Source organism: Castor canadensis, chromosome 4 (genome assembly GCF_047511655.1).
Source record: "Castor canadensis chromosome 4, mCasCan1.hap1v2, whole genome shotgun sequence".
Taxonomy (NCBI): domain Eukaryota; kingdom Metazoa; phylum Chordata; class Mammalia; order Rodentia; family Castoridae; genus Castor; species Castor canadensis.
This window is the reverse complement of record NC_133389.1, coordinates 170,280,292-170,299,434: the sequence shown is the minus strand read 5'-3', so window position 1 is coordinate 170,299,434 and position 19,143 is coordinate 170,280,292. Positions and strand designations below refer to the sequence as shown.

General features: G+C 42.7%; 1 protein-coding gene across 4 annotated transcripts in view; it reads right to left on the bottom strand.

Annotated features, from left to right (window-relative positions):
* Acsl3 (acyl-CoA synthetase long chain family member 3) overlaps nt 1–17,008 on the bottom strand; it is a 72,115-nt gene extending 55,107 nt beyond the window's left edge. For 3 of the 4 annotated variants that reach the window (XM_020186153.2, XM_074071845.1, XM_074071844.1), the window contains exon 1: nt 16,747–16,985. The gene's annotated coding sequence lies outside the window, so the exon portion shown is untranslated. Of the gene's footprint in view, nt 1–16,746 lie in introns of all 4 variants that reach the window. The other variant, XM_074071842.1, reaches the window with a different exon arrangement.
* Nucleotides 17,009–19,143: the final 2,135 nt, after the last annotated feature.

The window sequence follows — 19,143 nt, the reverse complement described above, 5'->3', positions numbered from 1 at the left end:
CATCATCACTGAGTGCAGACTGGCTGTCTGACAAGAAAATTCAAAACAATCACCTCAACCTATCCAACCAGAGGGAGAATTCACTAATATATCTAGACACTAGGCAAACAGTAAAAATCCATAGTTTTTCTTTATAGAATAACCAGTTAGAAAATGACAGGGAAAAAGATCAAACTCACAATAACAAAAGCAACTTTATAACACTTCATGTAATATATGAAGTATGTTAGGGATGAGGTGTGGTTCAGTGACAGAACTCCTGTCTAGCAAGGCAAAGAGAGAGGGAGAGAGGGAGAGAGGGAGAGAGGGAGAGAGGGAGGGAGGGAGGGAGGGAGGGAGGGAGGGAGGGAGGCAGGGAAAGATGAAAGGAGGAAGGGAGGGAAGGAAAGAGAGAGTAAAATGTTACTATGACAGACACTAAAAAAAACCCTGAATATTTAGAAAGATAGACTTCATCCTATGTAGAAAGCACAAACATAATTGTCAAAATTAAACTATAAATCAATCAAAATTATAGGATTTTTCTTACTTGCTTGTTTTATATATTTACTTAATATATTTTTATGCAGAAAAAAATGCTAAGATTAACTAGTAAAAATTCAGAGAAAGATGCATTTTGTTCTAGTAGAAACCAAAATAAACACTAATTATTCTGGTACAGAATTTTAAAACAGTCCCACAGTCATGGGACTTTTGAGCTAAGAAAAGTGGCATTTGAGATCAGTAGATAAAAAGTTATTCATTATGTTGCACGGGGTCAAACGTCAGAACTGAGTTGATAGATGAATGAAGTCCTGGAAGGATGGGGATCAGATTCCTGAAGAAAGCAACCAGCCTAGTAATACCTCTCTTCTCAGCTCCATGTCCCCCAAAATAGAAAAAGGACTTATTACTGATATTTTTTTCTGACTCTAAAACAATTTCCAATGATATCAACTGCAGCTTGCAGAGCCCATACTACCTGGCCTGGGACTCCATTATGGTGGGAAGCATTGGTTCTGTGTGAATTATATGGTGTCACTTGGCACCCATGTCCATGTCAGCAGACGACAGCAAACATGGATGTCCACAGGTATCCAGTAAGGCTTGTATCAAAAATATAAATGTGCAGGCCCAGTATATTTTTCTCTCCAGAACTTGGAATTGGGATACAGAACTAAAAAGAAATAAAAGTAAAGGAGACTTGTCAAGCAAACTCATGCATAGTAACTATGGAAGGAGATAGAAATGAAAGTGTCACAGATAGAATGAGATAGGTTTTTTAAGTACAGAATCTGACCAAATGTACTTTAGAATAGCTGCTTGAATTAACATAAAAAACCAGTAGGGGTTCCACTTATCTGTTCACTACAACAGCTCAAGTGAAGAATGAAGATATGCAGAATTTAAGACAGGACGACTTCAAGACTTCTCTGAGGCAAAATTAATAGGACCTGTCTGGTAGGATGAAGAGTAAGAGCTTTGAAGATTAATGTCAACATTTCCAGCCTGAGGAATCTGTGGCCTGTGATGGAAATGAGGAACACAGGAGGAAGAGCAAGCATATATATGCTACATAAGTACGGGACTGGATTTTTTTTTCTTTTTTTTTTTTTTTTGGTAGTACTGGGGTTTGAACTCAGGGCCAGCATTTTCTGTTTACTAGCCAAGAATTCTACCAATTTGAGCCACACGTCCAACCCTTTTTGCTTTAGGCTATTTTTCAGCTAGGGTCTCACATATTTGTCCAAGGCCTGGCCTCCTACCTTCAGCCTCCCACTCAGCTGGGAATACAGACACTGGATTGCCTGCCTTGTTGTTTGAAATGGGGTCTTGCTAGCTTTTTGCCCAATCTGGCCTCAAACCACAACTCCCTCAACCTCCCTCTCCCAAGTAGCTAAGATTACAAGCTTGAGCTACCATGCCCCGCTAGGGTAGGGTATTAAGGTTGTGAGAAAAAACAGAAAAGATAAGTCAGTATCCTATCACAAATATAGGGCTGGAACTCCAGATAGAGCTAAATATGTAGATTTTAGAGTTATCACTGACTATTTCACAGATCATAGAACTTTTCAGAAGTATTATTTTCAGTTATAAAAGGACTAAGAACAAACACTAAAAGAGCCAGCAAAGAAAGGTAGAAGAACCACAGAAGACCCTAGACATCAAAGGCAAGTGTGTAGGAGTGTCAAAGGCTATAAGTGATAATGATTAAGTACAGCAAACAGTTTGACCTGGGCTGAAAAAACCCACCACTTTCTTGCCTTCATTACATATAACTCAACCAAGGCAGCTATTCAAACAACATATTTATCAACAATAAGTCTATTGCTTCAGAATAGAAATAATAAATGTATACTGGCCATTTTGATTGCTGGCTTTCCAATTTTTTTCTGGAATTTTGCTTAAATCTTCAAATCTCAAATCTTACAAATGCTTACTTGGCATCTCATGTCCATTACCATGCTAGACACTCAATATGAGTACCTCCTATTTGCTGGGCAGTATGTGCAGCAGAGAGTAAAACACAAATAACCCCTGCCCTAATTGGGCTTGCTTTCTAATGGAGATAAAGTGAACAAATCTACTCTCCTTTACAGAACCCAAAAGAAACGTATTATATCCTTGACTTATCTAAAAACAACAGCACATCATACAATCAGTACTTCATAGTTACATGAAATTAATAAAAAAAAAAAAACCTAGAATTAGTCACCTATAGGTAGCATGCCTATTCTCTGACATCATATAACAGAAATAAACCTAATTACCTTAAACACCCATCTGGTCAGCTCCCAGTGATCTGTGTGTAAATTATACGTGTATCAAGGGCAATTCCTTCATGTGAATTCATGTCTGGATGATGTCCCATCCATGGGATTTCTACCATGTAATCTTTCAATACAGGATACTGTCTCAGAATGTGACTTTCATAAAGTAACTCAAATATTACACATGGCAGTTTTAGTATGTCTACTCTTGTCCAAACAAACTGCAGGGACCAGCTCTCTAATTCAATATGCTTGGATTCACTGCCTAGCACAAACTAACCCAAGCTCTTCAGCCTCACTCAGTTCATCTCTACAGTTGTTCTCCCAAACTAATACACATCCCTGTATCACAAAAGCTCCCTTTGTAAAACCTGGTGGCATTTGAAACAAGTACCTGAAACGTCCCCTAAAGGGTAGGTGTCTCTCTCTCTCTCTGTCTCTCTCTGTCTGTCTGTCTTCTAGCCATCTAGAGGTGAGCTCTGTTCCACCATGTATTCCCCACAGCCCAGAAACAATGGAGGCAAGTGATCACGGACTGAAACCTCTAAAACTATAAGCCAAAATCGATCTTTCCTCCTTTAAGTTAATTTTTCTCAGGTATTTTTTCACAGAGACAGAAACCTAACCTGTAATACTGTGTACATACACTATTTTTCTAACATAGTAGAAACATTGTAAGTCATGCACAAAATACAGAAATTTAATACAGAGAGAATTTCTAACATTTCTTCTAGTACATCAAGTACCCTGCAAGAAAGACAACATTCCTATCTTAAAAGAAATTTGCAATGGTCACAAAGCAAGATGAGGTAGCGCCACATGTGGGGATTTAAGTAAGTCACAGTGTGGCTCCAATGCTCAAGTTCTTCCTCACTCCTCTCTGCCATTCCAATCATTTTTTTTTTTTGGTGGGGGGAGGTGGGACTGTTTGAACTCAGGGCTTTGTGCTTGCAAAACAGGTGCTCTACTGCTTGAGCCACACCTCCAGTTATTATGCTATTGTTATTTTGGAAATGGGGTCTCAAGAACTATTTGCCCAGGCAGGTCTCAAACCTCCTGATCTCAGTCTCCCAAGTAGCTAGGATTACAGGAGTTAGTCACCAGCACCCAGCTACACTCCATCTCTCTTGTACTTGGGGTGTTCTGATCTCCCTCTCTGACCTCCAACCTCACCCCAGCAATCATTACCTCCCACAGCTCTTCAAGACACAGTTGGATAGAACAGGCAAGTTTTCTTTTCATGCCTCAGAAAGTAATATGCAAACTAACATTTTTAATTTCTTAGCAAAGTGCGTAACAGCTTGAGCAGGCATAATTGTACCTAAGTCTCAAAACCATACTGTGATCACAGTCTTATTCCACCAGCTCTTTTACTCAATCCTCCTATCTCATCTAGATCCCAGATCCACTCCTGGCCAAATCTCTATTGTTGATCACAGCAGCCCAATCCCTTCCTTCTTATATTCTCTCAATTCCTGGAGACCACATGGTTCTTTTGCTGTCATCGTGGAGTGATTTTCCTTTACAACTAGTCAGCTCTTCCTCATGTTCCTCAATAGATTCCTCTCCCAACCCTCTTCTCCCAATCTCTCCCACCCATTTCTACTGCCAACACCTTTGGGAAGGGAAACTTTCATGATTTCTTACCAGCACTACTTAAAAGTAGGCCGTTATTCCTCTATTTCACTCCCCCAAGTCAATCTCCCCCAAAAAGTTATCTGCTATTTAATTATCAGTAATTTAAAATTATATAGGTATAGGGAAAATATTTTATAGCCTTAAAGTCATAATTACCTCATGTTCAAGAATCTATTGAGGGCTGGGCATCTAGCCCAGTGACAGAATACATGCCTAGAATATCCACTGTCCAAACTCCAGCTCAGATATCACTTCTTTATGAAGTCTTTTAACATCCTGTGGTTATCCATCCTTCCTCTAAGAACTCAAACACTTTGAATACTCCTCTATATTAGTACTTTTCACTATGGATTCTATGTTTACTGTTTTAGTCTCTACTTCAAAGAGGTGACATTCTAATGATTCATCTTTAGAAAATACTGAATCTATATAGTCAATAGATTTTTGTTGATTTGATAGACTATTTTTTGGGGGTAGGGGGTGCTTAATGACTTGAGACAGGCTCTTACAAGGTAGCCCAGGCTGACCTCAAACTTGCCATCCTCCTGCTTCTTCCTCTGGAGTGCTAGGATTCCAGGCGTCAGCTACCACACTTGGCTTGATGAATTAATTTTTAAGTGGGGGAAAACAAAAAGAAACGTCACAGAAAACAAGAGTAAGTAAGGAATTGTATGTCTCTGCTTCTGAAACAACTCAAAGTGGGGTAGGAAGGTAAAGAATCTGGCCAGTTAGTCTCTTAATTATCAGTTCAGCGAAACAACCACTCATTAGTTGGGGAACGCAGCAATCACCATGGCTATCTAGATTCCTAGATATGATCACTTCTATGTTATAATGTGGTATAATTAATCGCCCTCAATACTGCAGGCATTTATTTCTAAAGTCACCACATAAAAGTTAACTTCAGATAAGGAAGAATTTGCAGAATTTTTTCCTAACATTTTCTAGAACCAGATGTAAAGGAATATAGAATAAAGAATAAATCAGTCAGTGAAAAGTCAATATATGTGTGTGGGGGGGGTGGATATATATATGTGTGTATGTATATATGTGTATTATAGTTTATATATATATTACATATATATAAAATATGTACATGGGCAGCAGTGAGGTTTGAACTCAGAGCCTCACACTTGCGGGGCAGGTGCTCTATCATTTGAGTCACTCCATTAGTCATTTTTGCATTGGGTATTTTCAAGATGGGGTCTAATCAACTATTTGCCTGGACTGGCTTCAAACCATGCTCCTCCTGATCTCTGCCTCTTAAGTAGCTATGATTATAGGTCACTGGCACCCAGCAAGCCAACCTGTATTTTATTGAGTTAAAATCCAGATCTCAACTGATACTATGTAGATGAACTCCCTATTATCCCCATCTGAACCGTAACTAATGAATATGAGAGGCTCCTCCCCTCATCCCAACACTCTCTAAGGCTTCCCCAACTTCCACCCTGGTAACTGGGGTCTTCAAGGTTTTTTACTCAAAGGAAAATCCCACTCCCTCTCTTCCCAACTCTTCACAGTACCCGTGATGGGGCAACAGGAACTCTGAGGGGCACTGTTTTCTGAGTTAGTTCAGGGACAGCTAGCAGAAGCTCTTACAGCACAAATGCTAACTGGTGCATTTACAAGCATTTAGTACACACCAGGCACTGCTAGTCACTATGAATACACTGTCTTTACCATTAGCAAGTTATATGTAACAGAGGCAAATCAAAATCTAAAATTTTATTCTTTCCAATTGTGCCTCTCCATTCAAATTTTCATGCAAATGAAAATTCTGTATCCTTCAATTCTATGGTTTTTTTTTGCTTTTTAAGTGAAAATTTTAAATCTAGAAATTTTCTGGCCTTCAAATACTTCCTTAAGATATAGCTAATGAGTAAAAGTATGGCAATTATTTAAATTAGACCTAGACTGAGACTGATTAAATAAATACTCAGGTTGCTAAGAAAAAAAAAAAATTGGTGGTACTGTAGTTTCAAACTTAGGGCCTACCACTTGAGCCACACCCCAGCCCGTTTTGCTTTAGTTATTTTTCAGATAGTATCTTTTGCTTTTTGCCCAAGCCAGCCTCAAACCATGTTCCTGCTACCTAAGCCTCCCACAAAGCTGGGATTACAGATATACCCCACCATGCCCAACTTGTTTTTCAGATAGGGTCTCATTAACTTTTTGCATGAGCTGGCCTTGAACCACAATCCTATCTCTGCCTTCCAAGCAGTTGGGATTTCAGATTTGAGCAACCATGCCCAATCTAAGAAATTTTGTAAATTATACCAAATGCTAATAGTATGAAAAATCTTTCTCCTGGCTTTCAATATGTAAATGAACATACAGGTGCAATGTACGTTCGCAAGCTTCACATTGTGGAGGGCACAAAAATAAGCACCACCACTCTAGAAAGCAACTCTGTAATTTTTATTAACAGCACTAAAATTTTTCATAGCTTTTGACTAAACATTTCATTTCTGGACATTAAAAAAAAAGATGATTTGAAAGCTTCTACTCCAGCTACTTATAACAGGGTTAAAAAAAGGAAATAAGCAAAAATCCAGTAACTGATAAATGGTCAAACGCAATATAACACGAACATTTACTAAATTATTATACAGTTAATAACATGGGAATTGCTCACAATATGATAAATGAGGAAAAGCAGATTAAATATATCTATCAGCATACATACAAATACACATTGAGACTGAAAACATCAAAATATTAGCAGTGACTGTATCTGAAATGTAGAATTAACACTGGTTTTTATTTCATGTTTGTATGTATTCTTCTAAACTTTTTCACTGAAAAAAAAAAAAGGTATAATGAAGAAAATCTTTAAACAAATATATAGCCAGCAGCAGGTGGTTCACACCTTTAATCCTATCTACTTAGAAGGCAGCAATCAGGAAGTTCGTGGTTCGAGGCCATCCCAGGCAAATAGTTAGAGAGACCCTATCTCAAAAAAACCCAACACAAAAAAGGGCTGGTGAAGTGGCTGAAGTGGTAGTGATTTCTACAACTTTATAGGGAAACAGTACTAAAATCCTAAAAACTCAGGTCAGTTTATGATTTTTTTAAACAAAAAACTACACAGAACCTGGAGAATAAAGACATTAAAACACTTCATTTCAAAACACACAACTACAGGATTATAAAGTATTATGTAATATAACTGAGAAGTTTCCCATTGGCCTTAATTCATGCAGTGAGCAAAAATACCAAAGCCAAGACAGTAAATTATAATTAGAAATATCATAAGTGTGTATAGATACTTTAATACTGCTACGATAACTTTGGTAAATTTGAACATACCTAATCATACAATTCAAACCACAAGAAAAATTAACTGCTTTCATATTTTATAATATAAAATTTAAGCTTTTGGTAGCAACTGAGGACCAAAGCAGCAAACCAGCCTGATATAGTTATTGCTAGTTAGCTGGCCCAGAACCTCCATTTCCCTAATTTTCCCCTCTACTCTCAACAGATGGCCTGTAAGAGGAGAAAGCACTTTATTTTTACTTCTACCTTCCATCGCTTGCTGTGACCTGCTTACTTTTGTGTCCAGTTTCATCTCAGACAGCCTCCATAAACTCCTGTCCCTCTAGACTTGTGGATTTTCTCCAATGCCAAGTCTCCACCTCATTCCAAACTGCTTCAAGCCTCAGCCTAGTAAGCTGCCTACTGACCCTGATCTCCCTACCACTGTCCACCTTCACCTGGATGGGTTCAATGCCACTTCCTCAAAGAAGCCTCCCAAATGACTTAGTCTGATACCCCACACTCAGCACCCTAAATTTTGCCTTCACAGTACCTATTGCACTGTGTACTTAATGCCCATCTTCCCGTTCTATGTGCCAAGGAAGGACAATTATCTGTCATACATTCCTTCTCTGGCACAGCACCTGGCAGGAATAGACATCATGTGACTGGACAATGTGGGCATGGACAGATGGACAAAACCATGCATTACAGATGTTGAGATTAGTGGTAGAGTGCCTTCCTAGCAAGCTTGAGACCCTGAGTTCAAACCACAAAACCACCAAAAATAGTAACTAGCAATCCTAGCTCTCAGGAGATAGAGGCAGAGGATCCCCAAGTGTCAGGCCAACCTGGGCTAAACAGCAAGTTCAGGGCTAGCTTGAGCTACACAGTGAGACCCTATCTCAAAAAAAAAAAAAAAAAAAGGTCAAGTGTATTACTGGATGGATGTGTGGCTCAAGGAGCAGAGCATTTGTCTACAAAGCACAAGGCCCAGAGTTCAAAAACCTAGTACCAGGGGATAAAAAGTACTGGGGATATAGCTCAGTGGTAGAGTGCTTGCCTAGACTGCCCAAGGCCCTGGGTTCAATTCCCAGCACTGGAAAGAAAAAAAAAAGAATGATTTAAGTTACAGTCTTTAATACAATGTTTTAATTTTCTTTTTATAAAAGTTATATAACTCTCTTAGCACTAGTATATATTTTATAAACTTCGGCACTTTGGTAATCCTAAATTTTGAAGCTTTCCTTTGTGAACATTTGACCTACTTAAGTTTTTCCAAGGAATTTATACCTTTATATACAGTAAATACTATGTTCACCAAGAACAAAGAAGGAAAGAGAAACAACACCAAGCAGCAGTATTCCCTACTGACAATGACCCAAACTGGACAAGTAAAAGCACAGGCATGAAAAACCAATATTCTACACCTGTGATACCAATGAAACAAGATTTCTACCACTGGAGAACTAATTCAATCCTTAAAAGTGAACAAGTACAATTACAACGGGCTCTGTATTATCCTATGACCCCATATGCACTGCATCTGCTCGCCCACCCACTTTGGACACCATCTCCTTTCGAGCCTCACTTGCCCTGGGTATTTTGGCCCCAAAGATGACTGATCCAGGAGGATTCTCTGGCATCCGTGTCCTAGATGAAGATGTCCTGAGCACAACTATTCTAAAGCTCTAAAACAAGACCCACCTCTCCCTGCATTCAGTGCATTCTCTACTCCTACACTCAAAGCTGCCAGCTAGAGAGTCTGCCAACCAGGATCAACATCACACGTGTATGGACCAGTCTTAGTTGAGGCCTCCATGGACAATGCCTAGCAGCCCAAGTGACAATTACTTCATGTGTCTTTCACATAGCTCTTACCGAATTCTATAAAGCTCTAAGTCCAGAACTTTACCTCTCCCTTCACTCCCCAGTCTAGCCTCACCACCTAGAAAATCCCTCCCCTAGCTCTGAGGAGATCCTTGCTGTCACACTTCACATTTTTAGAACTAATACATAAATTTCTTAAAAACAACTCTCCATTCCACTTCAATAAGCAGTGCTCCTCCACGGTAGTTCCACCTGTCGTCTTTCCAGATTAGATGGAAGCCAAGTCTACCATTTCTAGAACCCTGCTCAAAACTTCAAGCATCCAGTAAAATTCCCTTTCCCTTATTCTCCACAGGTCCCATCTGCTACCAAGTGATGATTCTAGTTCCTTTCATCCATCCTTCCTGCCCAGGCTCACTGCAGCTTCTACAGTTCAGGTCCTTCCTCTTGTCACCTGGCAGATTCAACTGTCTCCTTAACTCGGCCCTCATCAGTAGACCCTGCATCCATGCTGCCAGTGAAGCACTGCCACTCCTTAATAGCACAGATTTCACCATGTCAACCCCTACTCAACAACTAATTCCCTCCTCATCATCCAACAGAAAAAAAGACAGGGAAGAATTCCAAACTTCTCTGTCAAGCATTTAAGGCCCTCCACAACTTCAAGGCAACTTTCAACTACCCCTCCCACACTCCACACTTTAATCAATTGTTTGCCTCTCTGTCTCCCTCACCTGCCTTCTCTAAATTTGTTCACTTTGCCTGTTAGCACTTCCTAAAATGTCCTTTCTTCTGCAGACATCGAAAAAACAATGCCTTGGGTTTTTTGTTTGTTTTTTTTTTTGGGGGGGGGGAGTTTAAACAGGGTCTCATTATGTAACCCAGGCTGGCCTCAAATTCACATTCTTCCTGCCTCAGCCTCCCAAGTGCTAGGAGGCCATCACACACAGCCAAATTCTAATAATTTCCTAACATCAAAATTGATTAGGCAGTCTCTTGATACCCAAACCTCCCCTGGGCACCTCAGCCTGATCTTCTCCACCTGTTCATTGATTCCTCAGGGCACTCTACGGATACTCTCTTAGGGCATCCATTTTTCCTATGTAATTAATTACTTCTGAATTTATGTATCTCAAAATGGAATGCTGGTAAGCTCTTGAAATCAGAGTGAGGATCTGCCTCATCTTTGGCTCCATTTATTTATTGGCACTGCCTCTGAGATAAATGGTTTCTGAGAATCTTATTTATTGAGATGTCCCATGCAAATACTCCAGTGATTTCCATGTAGTAAACACATAAAATATGTACAAAGCAACTGAACATGGTGGCACACAAGACTTACATGGACTACACATCAAGACACTGTCTCAAAAAAATTATTAAAGATAAATTTAAAAATAAAAAACAAAAGGGCAACAATAGTGATTTATGTAAAGGAATGTTAAAGAAGAATGTATCTTGAAGTGTTTATGTTCATGTACCAGAAGAAAATTCTTAAATTCTCTCAATGTTATTGCTATTTCTTATGTCTTCTCCACTGTAAAAAAAAACTAGAGTTTTATTTAGGGCAATAACTATGTATAATTAAGATAGATATAAACATTGTTCCTATATGTCATCATAGCCTATCTTAATATATAATCATGCCTTCGTAAGTCAATGTGAACTTAAGCCAAAGGATCATGCTGGAACCAGAGTCATGAACCTAACTGAATGGGATGAAACCCACCACAAATTCAGGCAAGTCACCTACACTCCCCTGTTGCTTCAGTTTCCTCATCTATAAAATAATGATGGAAGAATCTATCTTAGAAGACTAAGAAGAAAATACGAATAGTACCTAATTACAGGATACTGAAAATGTGTTAGCTATTACCTTTATCCCAAAGACCACTAGTTTAGAAAAAGAAAAACTCTGTATTAGAAGAACACAAATCCAATTACTTTCTGCATCAAATAGGGGGCAAAAGTTGACCAGGACAGGACAGGGGGAAAAAAAAAAAAAGGCAGCTTTTCACCTCTTGAGCAATCAGTGTTAAGAGCGTAAGAAAAAAATTCATTTTTCTATCAGTGTTATTCCATACTGTCCAAACATCTTCGATGTATACATAGCTGTGCATGTACGCGCACACACACGCGCGCGCACACACACACACACACACACACACACACACGCACACACCAGGTCCAAATTCAAAGTAAAACATTCTATTTCTTGGCTCCCAGTTCACCTGGTAGAACTCCAGTTCATCTTGAACTAGCTTGCCTCCACTGCAAAATCTCCTCTTTCCTCCCCTGCTCTGTGCCCACTTGGCACCATTTCTGTATTTCCTAACAGCTTCCACTGCTGTTAGCTACACTGATTATACCCTGTAATAATGCTCTTATGTCTCTTCTGTTATACCTTAACGTTTGTTCATATACTTTCTCTCGTGAATCTAAAGCTCTTTGAAAACAAAAATCATCTCTCCATCACGTCCAAATTCCCATGGTCCCTTGCAAGACAGGCACTACATGGATATATGAATGAAAGAATGTATGTCCTTCTATACCATTATAACTGTAACTATTCACAAACAAGTAGATGGTTGTATTTGGAAGTCATTTATCCAAAAAGGTTAGTTATTTATGATCTTCAATTCTAAAGAAATGATTGAGCCCAATGAATTATCCTTCAAAATGGAAACATTAGTGCTATACAAGTAAACATATTCCAGTAATAACTGATGCTAAAGCTTGAACTAAAAAGAGTAACGAAGGCACTTCAAATGTTAGGAAGACGGAAACAGTGTGAAACTTTTTCTTTAGAAACCAAAAATAATCACGTAGGGAAGGAATCACAAGACTTATAACTTACACCTTCTTTTTTCAGAAAAGAGAAACTACAATCGAATGGCAGCTCAAAGTACATATGACCCTACTGAGGTAGATGAAATCAAGACTAAACCACCAATTACATCAACCTCACACAATGCTTCTGTGGTGTGGCTTTCTGAAAGATTGAGTCATGAGTCAACTAAAATTGGACTGATTTTTAAGAATTTAACCATTTAAATTTAAGGAATTTCAAGGAATGTGCTTAGGATTCCATGATAAAGAACTGGCTGATTTAGATAGGATCAATTACACACCTCTCTTCTACAGCTACACAAGAGAGGTCCCTCCCAGCTAAGGCACAGGCCTCACTCAAGCTCCTCTCCTGTCATGAATGTTGCACAAAGACCCCCTTCTAATCTATATTCAACCTCCTCTCAAATGAGCCTTCCCTTCAACACTTTAAGCATGCTGAAATCAAAACCCTTCAAAATAGTTTCCTATATACTCATTGTCCCTATTTTCCTCACCTCCTATTTGTTTCCCGAAGGTCATGAATGATCTCCATGACGCTAAATGCAATGGATGGTTCTCAAGTCTCCTCTAATAGTAGCATTCCACAGTACTGACTGCCGTCCCATGTAGGGACATCTGCTTCTGGCTGGCCTCTAACTTTCCTGGCCACTTGTGTGATGGTATAATCTTAACTGACAACTTGATTGGATTAAGGAACTCCTGAGAGATTAGTAAACCACACCTCTGAGTATTTCTCTGCAAATATTTCCAGAGACAAACAGATCAGGAAGGCTCTGGCCTAATCTCCCCATGAATTCATAATATAATGTCATTATTGAAAGGTGGTAAAAGTAGGAGGTGGCATCTTTGGAAGGAAGTAGTTCATTGGGGGTGTGGCGGTGGGGCTGTGTCTTGCCCTCACCTCTTTGTGTATTCCCCCCTCTCTGCTTCGTTGCCACCATAATGTGAACTTTTCTTCTCTTGCCATGCCCTCCCTGCCATGATAGACTAATATCTCTGAAATCTTGAGCCGAAGTAAATCCTTCCTCTCTTACGTTGTTTCTGTCACAAAAGTAATAATACACCGCCTCTCCTATTTCCTTTGCAAGATCCCCCTCCTCTACCCCGCCCCATCCCAGGCCTCCTTTTGGTATTCTGCAGGCCCTCCATTCACAATCTCAGTGTTTGAGATACTATCTCTATTTTGAAGGCTCCAAAATAGTAAACATCCAACCCACTTCTGAGTACTAAACAAAGCAACTCAACAGAAGGCAGTTCCAACTGAACATTTTCAAAACCAAAGTTATGCTCTACCCATATTCAAAACCTAGCTCTCTGCAGTAAGCCCCCCGTCAGTGACTAGAATATGCACTACCCTCAGTCACATGAGTCTGAAACCTAATAGTCACTCAACACCTCCTCTTTCTACCTCATATACTATTTATCACCATGCTATGAACAACTTTACATCTAAAATCTCCACTATTTCTGTGCATCATACCAAGGTTTTTAAAAAATCAAATGAGCTAACATATGCAGCATTTTGAAAAAGAAAAACACTTAAATTTGAGTATTAGTATTCATTAAAAAGAAATCTCGAAAGCACGGACTGCATCATGTTTATATTTGTTTTCATTCCACATGGTACATACACCTAAGGACAGTGTTTCGAAGCTGGCATTCAGTAAATATAATGTCATGAACTGTTAGCATTGTCTTCACACATGTTCCACTGAAATATTTATGTATTTAACAGTTTATACTTCCCAATTCATGCTATGGTTTGTGGGTTTTTGCTTTTTTGTTGTTGTTGTTTTTGTCTCCTAAGAGCGGAAAATTTTAATTTTCTTGGTGAAGTGTAAACTACAATGGATACTTTTGATAATTATGATACTGCTTACCTAAAATTAGAAAAGCCTGTCCCCTTTAGCTTAGCTTTCCTGGAAGGGGGGAAAAAAACTAAATCCTTTTGGGGAGCAGTGCTGGCTCTTAGGCAGGCACTCTACCAGTTGAGACCTACCTCTAGCCCTTTTTTGCTTTATTTTTCAAATATGGTCTTGCATTTTTGCCTGGGATGGGCCTGAGACCTTGATATTCAATCCTACCTCTACACTCCCAAGTAGGTGGAAGCACAGGTGTGAACCACCAAGCCTGCCTAATCCAGATCTCATATAAAAGATTCTTACTTCGAAACTGTTTGGGGGGGTGGGGAGTGTTAAGAAGTACTACTACAGGAAAATTTAAGCTTTCAGTACCCCAAGGACTTTGTGTTTGCAAAGCAGGTGCTCTATCCCCTGAGCCACCCCTCCAGTCCTTTTTTTTTTTTTTTTTTTTTTTTGTGGTACTGGGGTTTGAACTCATAGCCTCATGCTTGCTAGGCAGGTGCTCTACCACATGAGCCACTCCTCCAGCCCTAACAGAATGACTTGAAAAAGTTTCCTACCTCGTTTATGTGTCTTTCAATGTGAGCTGGAAGGACAATCTGGATGAGAATAGAAACTGAAATGAAAAGAATTATCCTTGCTCAAAAGTTCTCAAACTCTTTATGTTACGCACATTTAATCACAGCTCAGAATGCAAGATTGTTGTCTAGTAACATCTCACATTATCGATTCAAAAAAGGTCTCTAAATTTCCGTCTAAATCATAATCTTCATTCACTCAATATCTTTCCTTTATTGCATGTTCTGTGTAACTTGTAATCCCACATTTATCTGCCCAATCAATTGCTTGAAGACTGTTTCCTGAGTCAGGGCACAGATCACACCAATTCTGTCACCGTTGTGTTCCCAGCACTCAATAAGGTGTCTGGCATATAACCGCAGTCAAATGGCCAATTAACTGAATGAAGAATAAGCTAGTCATTTTCCCGCCCTCCTTCCCTTCAAGGAGGAGATTTTAGACTCACTTGAACTTTGTCACTCAACCCAATGTCTTACAAATCTAGTAACTGAGCCCCCCAAAACCCCAAAGAAGGTGACTTGTCACCTTAACCTTTAGGTCCAACGGGTCACTCTGCCCTATTGTCAACAATACCACCATCCCACAGAACCAGAATCTTTAAAAGATCTACACAAAAAATACACACCAGAGTGACCAGATTAGCTTCCTCATCCCTACATGTGAGAACTGCACAGGAAAATGCCAGAAAACAAAAGAATAAAGTTTGTGCAACACACTGAGCGGTCCCAACACCTCCTCCCTGTAATGGCCCTCTAACACTTTCCACAAGCAACTCAGCAGCACCCCTCAACAACTCTGGGAACCAATGTGAGGATACAAAATAGGCTGCAATGATTGTGAGGGACAGCATCATCAAACTACAGCTCTCCCGGGTACCCATATCAAAACCCACCTTGGAAACTATTCTGCCAGCCAAGGTGGGGGCTGCGTAGGACAGCGGTCAGATGTAAATGCTCTGGATTTAGGCAGGCCTATCCGAACCCCAGCTTCTCCTCTCACAAACTGAGATCTGGAGCAAGTTCGCCTGTCCACAGTGCAGTTTCTCTAGCTTTAAAATGGGGATCCCACCATCCTGAAAAGTCGTCAACAGTGCGAAAATACGGCGCCATCAAGGTCTCGGTGCATGACATGCAATAAATGCTTGATAAATGTCAGCTACTTGTCATTCTATTCAGCTATAATCACTTTCACAAAGCCTAGTCCCTCTCTGGCTTCCATATAATTTTCAAGACGTTGTTCTGCCCTTCCTATTTCGGAGGGGCCCTCCATACAATAGCTTCAAGTACAGGACCGTCCAGACAAACCAGTTCCATCTGTTTGCCTCGGGGTTCGCATCTGGGAAACGGGTCCGCTGGTGGTGAACCCTCCCTCAACGTCCAATCCCATGACACACCAGTGCGCGATTAAAAAGCGCTTGCAGAAAAGTAAACCCACAGCTCTCACCCCAAACGTCGGGTGTCCATCCCAGCCCCACCACCACCACTACCACCACCACCACCACCGGAGCGTGCAGCACGCACAGCACAGCCGAGGGCGACCCAGCCCCCCTCCCGCCCGGGTTCTCCGAAATCCCCGGGCTCGGGTGCCTCCCACGGCCACTGCACCATCCCATGGGAGCGGGCGACCCCGCCCCCGCCCCTTCCCCGCAGCACGGCCAGGGAGCCGGTGCATCACCCTCGGTCCCGGGCCCCCGCGCCCGCGCCCCCGCCTGCGGCTCCCGGCTCCCCTGCGCCCTTCGGCCAAGGCCCCGCAGGCGGCTCCCGGCCGCCGCCCACCCGGCCCGCCGCGCCGCATCTCCCCACCGCAGCCGCCGCCTGCGCGCACACCCGCGAGCCGCATTCCCCCGCGACGTGCGGCAGCGGGACCCCGGGCCGGCGGCGTCCCCCGCACTCCGAGGCGCCTGTCTCTCGGGCCCACGTGGAGGCCGCGCCCGCCGACCGACCCCCTCGGCCCCCCACAACAGGCGCTGCACTCACTCGCCGCGGTTCCTCCGGCCTCGGGCCCACGCAGGCCTGGTGGCGCCCGGGAACATTCACACCCCGCGCCGCCCCCTAGGGACCCTCGCGCCGCCACCGCCGCACCGTGAGGGGACGCCCGTCCGCTGTCCGGTCAGCCGTCTCCCCGTCCCAGCCCGGACCGCGGCGACAACCGCTGCGTCGCTCCCCGGCGCCGGCAGAGAAGCGTCTGTTGAGCCGAAGCCCGGGACGCGCACCCCCGGCCGGCGCTCGTTGCTTAGGCAGAGAGGCCGCCGCCCATTGGCCCGCGGGCGGTGGCGCGTGCAGGGCTGGGCCTATCGAATGCCGGCCGGGGAGCGAGGCGCTGGCGGCGCGGGGCGGGGCGGGGTTACTACGGGTCATTGCGCGGAGCCGCAGACAACCGGACCTGGCCGCAGGGCCGTGGGGCGGGGATGGAGTCGGCGGGCGGCGAGGGGGCGGCGAGGGGGCGGCGAGGGGGCGGCGAGGGGGCGGCGGGACCGTGGCGGACGAGGGAGGGCAGGGAAGGGAAGGGAGCGGGGTGACGTGGGAGGAAGAGGGTGAGCAGGAGCGCCGTCCCGCCCCGCCGTCCCCGAAAAAGGACCACAGACGCGCCCTTGCTGCCCTAACGCGCAATTCTTACTACGGAGCCTGGAGTAGCTTGCGCGTTCTTGCTCGTCCCTCCCTGCGCTAGATTCGCTATCCTGTCTTTGCACAAATTAATGGCACATCGTGCAAGAGAAAGGACGTTTGGAAGTGCCTGAGCGGGAAGAGGCTCAAAAGCTCAAAGCCTGTGTTTTTATTGCCCTCGTGTGGGTTTTTTTAACCCAGCATGTGACCTGGGATTTTTCACACACCCCCTTCCTAAATGCTCCCACAACGAGAGTTTGCTATTGGTTTTCAAGAGCTCCAAGTTATTTTTTGAATGTTCTTAGGAACCGAAAAGGGTGTGTGTTTGGACTTGGCCATTGTGTCTCGTTTGGGACACTCCACGAGGAAAAGAGCGTCCCCTGGAGACCCCCACCGGCAAGCAAAACGCAGGGGGCTAAGACGGGAACTCAGCGTGCGAGAGAAGACCCGCCAACCGAGGGGCGCGGGACCGGCCGTGTCCCCTCCGCCCACCGACCCAGGAATTGCTTGTGGGTCCGCGCCCCCTCCGCCACCGACCGAGGAATTGCTTGTGGGTCCGCGAGCTGCCCTCGAAGTGGGTGAAAGGTCGCCTTGCTGAGCCAGCCTCAGCTAAAGCAGGAGCTCACTTCCCGAGAGAGCCCCAGGCCAGGGCGGCCAGGAAGACACCTGACTCACCAACCTGTCCTCCACAGGAAGAATGCCATCTGTCCCAACGCCGCCAAAGGAAGCAATGGGAAGCAGCCTCTGCTCTGCAGAGATGCATGCCATAGGAACGGTCCCAGAACGGTTCCAGAGCCACCAGAAACCCTAGAGAACTTGCAGAAGTGGAAACGTCTGCAGGAGGAAGACCCGCTGACCTCCAGGAACAGCTTTCTTCATCAGCTCTCTATTATGGAATATAGGGTCATGGGCACATGTTTAAATTTGAAAGAAAATATTCTGTGGAATTAAAATGCTGAATTCTCATCTTCTTTGCTGTTTAACACTGAACCTAAACAGAAATGTATTTCTACTCTCCAGGGTTTGTTTGGGGTTTGTTGTTTTGTTTTGTTTCTTTAACCAGGCAGTTGGGTTTTTTGTTTTTTGTTTTTTTTTTAAGGAAGGTTTTCAGTATTTCTCACAGCTTTTGAGAGTTATGGAATTTGGCTCCCTTTTTCTTCTTTTTATAAAAGTTCAATTCAAAAAGTGTTACAGTCAACTGAATGAAAACATCTATAGAAGCAAGGCAACCCCTTTTATCATTTCGTTGTTTCTCCCAATTATAGGGACAGTGAGGGGGGAGTTCTTTGTAATAGGTAGGGATAACTAGTGATCTGTTTCGTGTGAAGGGTTACAGAAATCATCTGTGACTGTATCATAAAACACTATGTGAAGCTGAGCCCTGGTGGCTCACACCTGTAATCCTAGCTACTCAAGTAGCAGAAATCAGGAAGAAGGTTCCAAGTCAGCCTGAGCAAATAGTGACACCCTATCTCAAAAAACCCAACATAAAACAAGGCTGATGGAGTGGCTCAATGGTAGAGTGCCTGCCTGGCAAGCATGAAGCCCTGAGTTCCAATCCCAGTACAAAAGAAAAAACTAAATAAAATTCTTTGTGAAAAGCTAGCATTTCCCATTTAAATACATTACACAGATCAGCTGATAATAAATTTTTAACAGAAACTTTTTTATTCTTTTACCTCCAAAGGTTTGGGTGTGTTAAGGCGACAAACAATATTGTTTGTTTGAATTAAGATGGCTCTGAATTCAAGGATCAGAACACACAACACA